This window comes from Cupressus sempervirens, chromosome 5, assembly GCF_028749045.1.
Source record: "Cupressus sempervirens isolate cs-2001-9-10 chromosome 5, ASM2874904v1, whole genome shotgun sequence".
NCBI classification, from domain to species: Eukaryota; Viridiplantae; Streptophyta; class Pinopsida; order Cupressales; family Cupressaceae; genus Cupressus; species Cupressus sempervirens.
Genome location: NC_143122.1, coordinates 327,359,318 through 327,372,596, shown reverse-complemented (window position 1 = coordinate 327,372,596; position 13,279 = coordinate 327,359,318).

Sequence of the window (13,279 nt, the reverse complement as noted above, 5' to 3'; positions counted from 1 at the left end):
TTAGGATGGATTTTGTCCTTCCCTAACTCCATCATAAGTTTTCTTTCAACTTGACCCTTGATGAACTGGAATATCATTTACAAGAACCTTTGGATCTTCTCTCCTTCTAAGAAGTATGGAAGGAGAGAAACAGAAGAATATTTCAGGACAAGAAAATGGAGGTTGATGATCTTGTCAATAAAATTGAAGCCTCAATCATTAAATTAACAAACAATCGAATAATGTCCATGATCCCCAAAGGGGAAAACATGTCTAATTGGGATGAGAAGATGCATCGTGTGTAGATTGGATTAAAATCCCCCCCCCCCGCCTTCCTGGGGAAGGGGGTTCGTCAAAATAACACAAGCAGGCAAGAATGTGTTTGGAAATCTCTTAAGAGAGAATGGTATAAGCTCGATTTCAAGGGAGCATCTAGGGGGAATCCTGGTAAGGATGGTACAGGATACAACATTCATAATAATAAAGGGATAGAGATTGCATGTATAACCAAAGAAATTAGGGAAGCTACCAAAAACCAAGCAGAAATTTATGCTTTAGAAGAGGGTTTGGATCTTTGTAAGGAATTGGGACTTAAGAAACCAGAAATAGAAGGCAACTCATCCATAATAATCAATGCCCTCGGGAAAGGCCCCCTTGCTAGTTGGAGATTAGATGCCCAATTATCCAAAGCCCTAGTATTTTATAATTATTTTGAAAATCTTTTAATGAACCATATATATCATGAAGAGAACAAGAGGGTAAATGAGTTAGTCAATTAGGGAATTGATCTCTCAATAAGATAATGTAGATAATATTTATATATTAATGAAGATGGGACATCATTAAAGGGATAAATATGTTGACGAATATGCTATTACTTCAAGTGATATTTTTTTTTAAAAGGTAATTTATTTTGGTAATCATGTTTTCAAACCTCAAGAGTAGAAGATGGAGGGATCTCAAAGGAGAAAGAACCTTAATCCCATTCTTTTATGCCTAGCGATTGACTTTTTATTTAGGGTATGTACTGCGAATTCAGTTTTTAAATAAACAAATGTTTCTTATGTTCTATATTTTGTACCTCTTCTTTGATTCGTTAATAGTACTTCTTGGTTCTCTTATCACCTTCTAAGCTATATGGTTTTAAAATGACAAAGTCTAGATTTGTGCTTTTATTATATTACAAACTAATAGATTAACAAAGTAAACCAGGAGTTGTTTGATGGTTTGGTTGTGCTATTTCAGGATTGAAGTGGATGAAGGGATTTTGAATGAGCAATAGAATGAGGGAAGAAAATTATAATTCACATATTGAATCTATCTTTTCTACCTTTCAAATGATAGGTAAAACGGAAGGTCTTCTACCCAACTCTATCCTCTTAGTGTCTCTCAAGTTGGGTTGTAATTTTTTACTATTTTAATCAATGGCTTTGGCCTCTTTCTTATCAAAAAAAAATACAAATTGGATTAGTGCTAAACTTAAGAGTGTTAATAGTAATCTCTTTTTTTAAATTATAAATGTATAACTCTACTGATAAATTAGTTGTTTGGAACTAGATTAGTAACTTATTTTATTTATGCCCCTCTAATTCATTTGTCTTAAGAGGGAGTTTCAATTCCATTCTAGATATCTCTAAGAAGAAACGAGGTAGTAACTATGTATCCCAATCTCAAAAATATTTTAGCATATGGGTGTCCTCAAATGATTTGACTAAAACCAAAACTAAGAATGGAATCTACATTTGGACTAAAAGAAGGAAATACTTTAATTATATCTCTAAGAAACTTGATAAATTCCTATTTAGAAGAGATCCTTCTATCTTTGAATGCGATCTAGAGTCTGAAATTCTAAAACATTCAAGTTTTCATCACTTCCCAATCAGGTTAGATATCTCAAAACCTCTTTATTCTTCTAGGCATCCTTCCAAATTTGAAAACGTGTAGCACAAACATAAGGATTTTTTAAATCTTATCACAATATGGTGGGAAGAATTTTTTATGGAAAGATATAAAATCTTCAAGTTTATGTCTAAATTAAAACAGATTACATAAAATTTAGGTAGATGGAATAAAGAATAGTTCAATAATATATTCAAGGAGAAATTACAAATAAAATAGGAAATAACCAGCCTTAATGAAACTATTATTAAGGAAGGTATGCATAATGATAAATACTTGAAAGAGCAAAAAATATACTAGCTAGCCAAGAGGACGTACTATCTAAAAAAGAATTTTTTTGGAAACAAAAATCTCAAGAATCTTGGTTAGCAAAAGGAAATAGAATGCTAAATATTGTCATAATAGCACTAAGAACAAAATAATAATAAATAGGATCAATAAAATTAATAATAGTGTAGGGGTTCCACTTGATAGTGTCGAAGATATTTCAAAAGAGATAGTAGATTATTTCTCTAATACATATGATGAATATGATAAATCTAATTTGGTAGCTCATTCAACTTTTCTCTCCTCTATTCGAAAACTAATATCAGATGAGGATAATAAAAGTCTTAATATGTAATATCCCTTGCCTAAACTGATTGATTTTAGCTCAAGGAATATTGTCAAACACTTGTATTGTTGCCTTTCAGTGCTAAGAATTTAAAATGATCGCAAATGATATTACAATGCCTCTTACAATGAACTAATATGCAAGTGAAGTTCTTTTGATATTTTCAATGCATATACATGGAAACTAGATATGGAATGCATACCTACAGCCAACTGATATTTTGACAAACAATTGACATTCAACCATTATGTTAATCATATATGCTATGAGATGGACATTTCATCAAACAAATGGTATGCAACATGTATCTCCCTTATTGAATTCATTCTCATGTACAATGTTGCTATGAGTTTGCCAAGACAAATGGCTTACAATAATGACTACAATAATGCCAAAATCTTATTCTAAATTATCACAGCAAAATCATATGCCCAAAAAATTACAATGTTAACTACTAATAGCTGCAAGAGGAACTTGATAATAGTGACGCCTAAGGATGGAGATGAATCAAGCATAAGTACTATAGTGCGACATTGTTCTTGCGTACTGTAGCAGCCAACAATAAATGTATGCTCCAATTTAAGCACAAATAGAACTCCTGAATTGAAGCTCTCCTGAATACCAAATTCAGTGGATATTTCACCACCTCAAATGGTTGCAACTCTGAAGAGTTGACACTCCAATGGCTGACTGAAATCGAAAAACTTAGTTTCTTCTCCCAATTTTATATCAAATGCAATTCACAATTATCATATGATTAGCAATGAAGATCTCACCTCTATTTATTCTTTTCCTTCACCCTTTTAGAAGGAAATAAAATATTATTTAATTGTATTCTCTAGAAGATTCCCCCTTTCCAATACAATAATTAATTGTATTTCTACAAAATGCACTCTCTAGAAGCTTCTCCCTTGCAATACAATAATTAATTGTGCTTCTAAAAAATTAAATTATTTAAATATAAAGTCACCTTTTAATTATTATTTTTTTTAATGACTTTATAAGAAATTAATAATCAATTTCTCCTTATTTCTTCACTTGGCCTTCGAAGAATGTAAAGGCCAAGAACTCCATTGAGTTACTAAAAATATGGGTACATTACAGTTCGCCCTCCCTGAAATTGCTTTTCCTCAAGCAACTTCAAGTTCGGATGCTGCAAAGTGTCCTCATTCTCCCATGTCGCATCCTCTACTGGCAAGTCCTTCCATTTCACCAAATACTCCCTTATAGTACGTCGCCTCAAGTTGTTTTCCCTAAAATCAATGATAGCCTCTAGCACCAATACCAATTTTCCCTCATCATCCAAGGTTGGAAGCATTGTAGAAGGAACAATATGATGTCCTAGCACCTTCTTGAGGCACGACACATGAAAAACATTGTGCATCTTGCTCTCTGTTGGCAAATCTAACTCATAAGCCACCTCTCCCACTTTCTTGATAATCTTGAATGGACCATAGTATCGTGGCTTAAGTTTCGCAGCACCACTCTTCTTGAGAGTGGATTGACAGTAAGGCTACAATATAAGATACACCATATCTCCAACCTCAAAAGTTCGTTCAGTCCTCTTCTAGACTACATATTGCTTCTGCTGATTTTGTGCCTTGGTTATATTATCCTTGAGAGTCCTAACAATGTCTTGACTCTCCTGTAACAAATCACCTACACTGGGCACTCTACTATCACTCAAAAGTAGATCTAGAAATTTGGGTGCCTTATACCCGTACAAGGCCATAAAGGGTGACATCTGAGTAGACATGTGATAAGTGGTATTGCAGCAATACTCATAGAGATAAATCCACTTTACCCATGCCTCATGTTGCCCTATTATATAATTTCTGAGATATCCATCCACCTATTTATTCACTATCTCCATCTGACCATCTGTCTGAGGATGGTAGCTAGTACTCAGAGTAAGCCCTGTCGCACACAACCTGAATAGCTCCTACCAAAAGTGACTCATAAACTTGTTGTCTTTGTCACTCACAATGCTCTGAGGTAAGCCATGTAATCTAAATATCTCCTTGAAGAACAACTCTACCACCTATGTAGCAGTGTATGTAGAAGTGATTGGAAGGAAGTGTGCAAACTTCATAAGGCGATCCACAACTAAATACTCTCACTTCCTATCAAGAATCAGAAGTGGCTGAAGTAAACCAGCTAGATAGGAGTGTTCTTGCTTATTCTACTGGCAGGTGGGACACTCCCTAACATATTGAAGTACTTATGCTTTGAGCCCTTTCTATGTGAAGTGCTCTCTAATCTACTAGTATGTCTTGTAGAAACCAAGATGTCCTACCATAGGTGAATCACGAAAAGATTTCAGAATCATCCTCCTCATTGTTGAGCCTGGGACCAAAAATATTTTCCCTTTGTAAATGATGAGCTCATTCACAAGGGTGTATCTACTGTCTTGAATAGTTCCATCTATAAATTTGGTTGTCCATGCATCCTTTGCATACTCTACAAGGATCAATTGTCTCCAATCCTCTAATATGTTTGTCAATAAGCTCAAATGGGACCTACGTGATAAAGCATCAGCAACTACATTCTGTGTCCCCTTAAAAAATGTAATATCAAATTCATAGGACGTTAACTTGCTTACCCACTTCTGCTACCTATCATTGAGATCTCTCTGCCCTAAAAAGTGTTTTAGGCTATTATGGTTGGTTTTGATACAAAATTTGCTACCTACCAAAGATTGCCTGAATTTAGCCAAAGTATGCATAATGGCTAACACCCCCTTATCATATATGTTGAAGCTCTACTCTGGCCCTCTTAATTTCCTACTCTCATAAGTAATAGGGTGCTTCTCCTACATAAGTACTGCTCCAATGCCCTCTCTTAAAGCATCATAGTGTAGCTCAAAAGGTTTGCTAAAATTTGGTAACACTAACACTAGACAAGAAGTCATCAACTCCTTAAATTTCTCAAAACACTCTTGTGCCTCAAGAGTCCACAAGAAAGCTCCCTTTCTCATCAAATTTGTCAAGGGTGTTGCATGCTTGGAATATCCATCCACAAACCTCTTGTAGAAACCACATAATCTCAAAAATCCCCTTAACTATGTAAGGTTCACCAGTGAAGGCCACTCCACAATGGCATGAATCTTTTCAGCCTCCATATGTGCACCTTTTGCACTGATGATGTGACCCAAATACAACAACTCTGTCATACGCAAATCACATTTAAACTCCTTTGCATACAAGGACTCTGCCCAATATATCCAACACCATGTCAAGGTGAACCAAGTGTTCCTCCCAAGATCTATTGTACACCAAGATATCATCAAAGAAGACAAGTACAAATTTCCTCAACTAAGGATGGAAAACCCTATTTATTATTGCTTGAAAAGTAGCAGGTGTGTTAGTTAGCCAAAATGACATAACTACAAACTCAAAATGATCACAATGACATTTAAAGCTTGTCTTCTCAATGTCCTGCTCTCTAACTCTGATCTGGTGATTTGCTGATCTCAAATCTATTTTTGAGAAGAAGCAAGCTCCATGAAGCTCATCTATTAACTCATCAATTCTGGGAATGGGGTACCTATTTTTAATTGTCTTCCTATTAAGCACCCTGTAATCAATGCACATCCTTAATGTCTCATCCTTCTTCTTCACCAACACCACTAAAGAAGTGAAAGGAGACTTACTTGGTCTAATGTGGCCCATAGCAAGTAACTACTTTATGGTTTTTTTAATTTCATCTTTCAACCTCTTCAGATGCCTATAAGGTGTATTCATGATGGTCTTAGCCCCCTCCTCTAACTCAATGATGTGCTTAATACCCCTGTTTGGTGGTCTACTTGGTGGAATGTCACTGAACACATTAAAGTGGTTAACTCTAAGCTCTTGAATATCAAGAGGATATTCAATCTTCTGTTGTCCCTCCTATGATGGCATTAACATGCACTCTGCTACCCACTCTACCTAATCATGTCGAATCAATCTAGCTGTCCTCTGAAAAGAGACCATTCTAAAATTATTGTCCCTAATTGCCTTAAGAAATTGTGTCTTCCCGTTCATTTTAAACCTCATCTCCATCTCCTTGAGATTAAGAGTGAACTCACCAATATTGTGTAACCAACTCATTCCAAGGACTATATATGTATCTCCTATAGGCACAACATAGAAATTTGCCTTAAAGGCATAATTATTAAATTCCAACAGAAGTCCAGTAATATTACGATCACAATTAAGGACATAGCCATGAGCTACCCTCACTCTAATTCCCCCAAACTCCTATGTTCATATGCCATGCTTCTCCACCAACCTAGCATCAATGAAATAATGAGTGGCACCGATATCAACAAAAGTTATAACTCGATGTCCAACAAGTAACCCTCTCATTCAAAATGATCCTTCTTACTTAATACTAGTGAGACGAGCTTCTGTAAGTTTCTCATCTCCTTCCCCATTTGTGGACTCCATTTTAGACAAGTTTTCAGCCTTGTCTTCCTTTTTTTCACCATCTATTTCCTCTATATCAGACTGCTGGTCTGAATTATCTGATTCTGATTCCTCATAGTATGCCCACATAACTTTGTTAGCTTTGCCCTTCGGTCTAAGAGGACAATCATGGTTTGCATCATAGGGTCCCTTATAGTAGAAACATAATTTTTTCTTCCTCAAATCATTTAATGTTTCCCCGTCAAAATGTGCTGGAGTTTTATCTTTAGATTCATTTTTAAAATCAGTCCTTTATGATTTTTTATAAAATGGTTTGTTATCCTTACTAGAAGATCCTCCTTTGGACTAAAATTTGTTTGTTGGCACTACATGTTCCATACTTCTTTCCTTTTTCATAGCTTCTTGTAAAGAAATGGGATCAAATGCCTTTATCCAACTTCTCAGTGGTTCAGATAGGCCCTCAATGAAAAGAACTATCAATGTACGCTATGAAATGTTTGGCACCATGACTGCCAGCCACTGAAATTCACCAATGAAATACTCCAAGTTGTATGTTTGTTTCAGTTGTGCTAATTCCTGGAAGTAAACTTCTAGATCTTTCTTGTCAAATTTTTCAACCAACCTATCCACGAAGTCTTGGTACTGTAGTCACTTGATTATGTTGAAGTGTTACCACACCATGGTACCACCAATCATGTGCTACTCCCTCCAAATGCAAATTGGCGTATTTGATAGCTTCAATCTTTGTAATTGGCCTCAGTGCCAAGAAAGTGTCAAGCTTATGAATCCAAGCTTAAGCTATCATCTTACCACTCCCATCAAATGTAGGCATAGTAAGCTTGCATGTAGCCCTCTTCAGCTCACTATTTTGACCCCTAGGCCTCCTATCCTATCTGAGTGACTTGTAATGTTCTCTCCTCTAATTTAAAAAGCGTTCAAAGGTCATCATCTCCTGAACCTGTGGAGCCAATAATTCTAATTCATCATTTGCAACCATGATATCTGCAAATGTCTCATCCTCAACTTCCTTTGTTAGTTCATGTATTGGTTCCTCTCTAACAAAAGTAGGATGTATGGGCTTGTCTATTGTTCTGGAAAGAGTTCTATGAGTTCTAGGTGGTCCCATTGTTATCCCCTTGTTTCAAATTCCACCTATCCTATAGGCTCATGCATTCAACCACAATGGTGAATGCCTGCAAAGCCTGAGACATTTGCTCTTGTCCAGTAACCATTGCTCTGAAAAATTCCCTTGTTTCTTGATCCTCATTCCTATTGTCTCTTGGTGGGCTACGCTCTTGCCTATCACCCATGGTGTCTAGCTGCCTGATAAAATCTTGTTCCCTGTCAAACAAAGCTCGCCTGATAGTGAAAAATTTGTGAGAGCCAACCCCAAGTGGCTTGTGATTGCTAAACCCTTAGGATGGCAAGATTTAGCTCTGATACCAATGTAGCATCCCTTGCCCAAACTGACTAATTTTAGCTCAAGGAATATAGTCAAACACTTGTACTGTTGTCTTTCAATGCTAAGAAATTTAGAATGTTCACAAATGATATTACAATGCCTCTTACAATGAACTAATATGCAAGTGTAATTATTTTGATATTTTCAATACATATAGATGGAAACTAGATATGGAATGCATACCTATAGCCAACTGATATTTTGACAAACAATTGACATACAACTATTATGCTGATCATATATGATATTAGATGGACATTTTGTCAAACAAATGGTATGCAACATGTATCTCCTTTATTGAATTCATTCTCATGTACAATGTTGCTATGAGTTTGCCAAGACAAATGGCTTACAATAATGGCTACAGTAATGCCAAAATCTAATTATGAATTATCACAGCAAAATCATATGACCAAAAAATTACAATGTTAACTACTAAGAGCTACAAGAGGAACCTAATAATAGTGATGCCCAAGGATGGGGATGAATCAAGTATAAGTATTGTAGCGCGACATCGTTCTTGCGTACTGTAGCAGCCAACAATAAATGTATGCTCCAATTTAAGCACAAATAGAACTCTTGAATTGAAGCTCTCTTGAATACCAAATTCAATGGATATTTCACCACCTCAAATGGTTGCAACACTAAAGAGCTGACATTCTCTAATGGCTGACTGAAATCAAAAACCTTAGTTTCTTCTCCCAATTCTATATCAAATGCAATTCACAATAATTGAATGATTAACAATGAAGCTCTCACCTCTATTTATTATTTTCCTTCACCCTTCTAGAAGGAAATAAAATATTATTTAATTGCACTCTCTAGAAGCTTCCCCCTTTCCAATACAATAATTAATTGTATTTCTAGAAAATGCACTCTCTAGAAGCTTCTCCCTTGCAATACAATAATTAATTGTTCTTCTAGAAAATTAAATTAATTAAATATAAAGTCACATTTTAATTTTAATTTTTTTAATGACTTTATAAGAAATTAATTTAATCAATTTCTTTTTATTTCTTCACTTAGCCTTCAGAGAATGTAAAGGCTAAGAACATTACATAATAAAGCAATAACCATAGAAGTCAAGAACAGAGTAATCCAAATGCATCCATATATGTCTCTAGGTTTGGATGGATTCAATATGAAGTTCTTTAAAAAATGTTGGGATATCATAGGTAAGGATATCCATGAGGCCATTGAAGTAACCAAACTCATCATCACTTTTAGCATAAATTAATAATATGTTTTCAACTCTTATCCCAAAAATGTCTATTTATAATTCAATAGGAAACTTTAAACCTATTGCCCTATCTAGTTCCGTTTATATAATCTTTTCAAAGGTCTAAGAAAAAGGCATATCCACCAAGATGGTGTACAAAAAAGTGGACACCATGAAAAAAAGTCAAAACTGCACATAATTCGATCTTATTATGTATAATTTTCATCAAAATTCAAAATGGGGCTTGGATCAATAACAAGATGAGATAATAACATTAAAAAAAATTGTCTTAGCCATAATGTGATTGATTTTTAATTTACTAAAAATTTGATCATGTTATGTTTAATAATTTACATGATCATGTTATGAAGAACTAAAAGCATTGCATTGACTTCTCTGAACCTAAAGCAATGAGAGAGATTGAGAGTGAGATAGAGAGAGAGTCGAGTGAATGAGATGCAAGGTTGGGGGGAGAGATAAAGGGAGATAAAGGGGGATAGGGAAGAGAGAGAGGGGGGGTAATGATAGAGTTCACATTGCTCTATGGATAATTCCACAACACTTGTCACTTTTCTATCTAAATTTTTTGTTTCTGAGTACATGTGCACTGAAGACCTTATGTCACTACTTGAGCTACTAGTAAATCATAGTATTCATCATCATCATCTAACATAGGCTCACACACATATCTTACTTCTTTCCTTTACTCCTTTCCCCTTCTTAGCTCTTCAAATCATTATATGTAACTTTTGTCATGGGTCCAAGAAACTCTTCCAAGTAATTTGTTAATAGTTTAATTCTTTAAAAAAATTTATAACTAGATTCTCCATAGTCAAATTTATTCTTGATCACTACAATATTTTCTCTGCAACTAAATATTTTATAATTAGTTGATATACAATCACAATTTTCTCTTGGCCAACCCTTTAGGCTCATGATTGATCCTAGAGATTCACGAAAGGGTTGAAATCTAGATCTAGTGGAAGAATAGTATTAGATAAATCAAGTGTTACTTGAGGGATTGTAAGACCCCTAGGGTACACTTGATGGCTATAATGTGTCATAAGGGGTCAAGTGATGTCCCTTTTGAGAAGTTCTAGGGCCCCTTATGTCCCCTTTTGGCACATTATAGTCATCAAGTGTACCCTAAGGAGTCTTACTCCTTAGGGCACACTTGATGGATCTAATACTATTCTTCCACTAGATCTAGATTTCAACCGTTTTGTGGATCTATAGGTTCAATCACATGCATAATGGATTGGCCAAGAGAAAACTATGACTGTATATCAATTGATGACAAAATGTTTAGTTGAGGAGAAAATGTTACAGTGGTCAAGAAGAAAATTGGCTATGGAGATTCTGCTAAGAATGAAACTATTAACGGATTACTCTGATTAAGAGACAAATCCCACATGGGAAAGAGTGGGAGAGCTTCTTCAACCCGTGACAGAAATTACAGATAAGGACCGGAAGAGTTAGGAAGTGAAAGCAGAAAAGGAAAGAAGTAAGATATGCATGTGAGCCTATGTTAGATGATGATGGTGAATACTCACCATCTACTAGTATATCAAGTAGTGACATAAGGTCTTCAGTGCACATGTACTCAAAAACAAAATTTTAAGGGGTCACAATGTCCCTTTCAACGCACTAGGACCCCTCATGACACCTTTCAGTACATTAGAGCCAACAAGATTGCCTTAATGGGTCTTACAACCCCTCAAGGCACACTTGATGGTTCTAATGTGTTCTAAGGGGTCATATGGGGTCTCAATGGCCCTCTCAACACATTAGGACCCCTTATGACCCATTTAGACACATTTAAGGTGTCATATGGGGTCCTAAGGGGTCAATACAAAATAACTAACATGTAATTGATGAGGTTGTAACTGATTGCAAGTTTGATCATAAAGATGATTTAATAAACCAATATATGCTTTCCTCAAGGGACATATGATTCATTTGTTAGACTATGGCATATTCAAGAACTAACAGTCTTCATTTAAGCTCAAGTCTCTGGAAGCACTTATAATTGTTAATGAGCGATATACACCCATTGGATTTGCAATAAATTTATATCTAGAGAGAGAGGAACGGTAGGGGTAAGGAAGGAGAGAGAGAAAATGGGGGGTAGGGATACACAGGGGTGTGTGTGTGATATATATATATACCTAAGAGAAAGTAATGGTATAATTTGGATAGCAAGGGTCACCCTACTTCATAAATTAAGAAGGAAAGAATAATCTTAGATATCTCATCTCGATTGATGTAATTGGCTTTGAAGCTTTCTCCCAACTAGACATCCTTGTCCTTTTACAGTACCTACATGAAAACAAAATTCTAAAGTTCAGTGATAAGCTCTAGAGATACCTTAAAAAAGAAGGTGCACTGAAACACAACTTAACATGATCTTATTAAAAGATATAGGGTGGATAACAACATATAAATCATTCCACTTGTCAAAAACCATATCAAATCTAGCTTGATTCAAAAATATTATTTGTATCTTGACTTGATACCTCTGTCCATCTCTACAAATATGTTCTTGTTCTTGCTCTTGCCACTCTGAAGAATTTGTGAATTTTTTAATTTGTACACAAAAATACACTTGGAACACAACCATCATGGTAGGGAACTAGGTGGAATAGAAAGATGCATAACATTGTTTGCATTGAATTGTGGTACTTTATCCCTTTTAAAAAAAAACATATTGGCTTAATGCAATTACTACATGACCATACAGAAATGCCACAAAACATCTTTTCATGCTAACTTTAGTGAAAGGTTAGTTTTTTTGTTTGAAAAATTAAGTTGTGGTACTTTATCCTTTTTTTTAAATATGTATTGGCTTAATGTAATTACTACATGACTATACAAAAATGCTACAAAACAACTTTTCATGCTAACTTTAGTGAAAGGTTAAAGACTTTTTGTTTGAAAATGCACACTAAATTTAAATTTTTTTTAATACTAATTAGCATTTTTTATTGACTTTGGTTTTTTCTAAATATTATCAAGTTCATGTACTTAAAAACTTCATTTTGTATTGTTGATCACAATTCTGAGAGGGCAAAAGTTCTAGAATAGCAAAGAATGGGCTAAATAGAATTTGGTTGCACCTTTTTTGTAATAGAATGGATAGTAAAGATTGTACAATCATTCTAGGCTTCCAACAAGATGAAAATTTATTGAAACTTATGCTCTAATGAAGTGAATTGCCAAGAAGTGGAAATTGAAAATGTGATGCGCCTAATAACTACTAGAATCCTCCAAGAAACACATATCCTTGACCTTCAATTAAAGGCATAGAAAATCAAATTGGATGAAACATTGTAAAAGCAACCTTGGACTCTTTACTTAATAAGAGAACCCACCTTGAGGAGCTAGTAAGAGTGTCAATAGGTTTATTATTTTCACCTTGGACTCTTTACTTAATAAGAGGACCCACCCTTGAGGAGCTATTAAAGAGCATCAATAGATTTATTATTTTCTTAGTATTGCAACGTATTTTTAATTAGTTACAACATTAAAATAAATATATAAGTCAGTGTGGATATCTTCACCCTAGTCAAAAGAGTCAGAAAGAGAGTGATGTATACTTTTCACCATATTCAAAAGAATCTGAAAGAGATAAGATAATTTATTAATGTCCAATAGGAGGCCACAAGCGGTTCTAAGGGACTGAGAATACAAACAAGGGC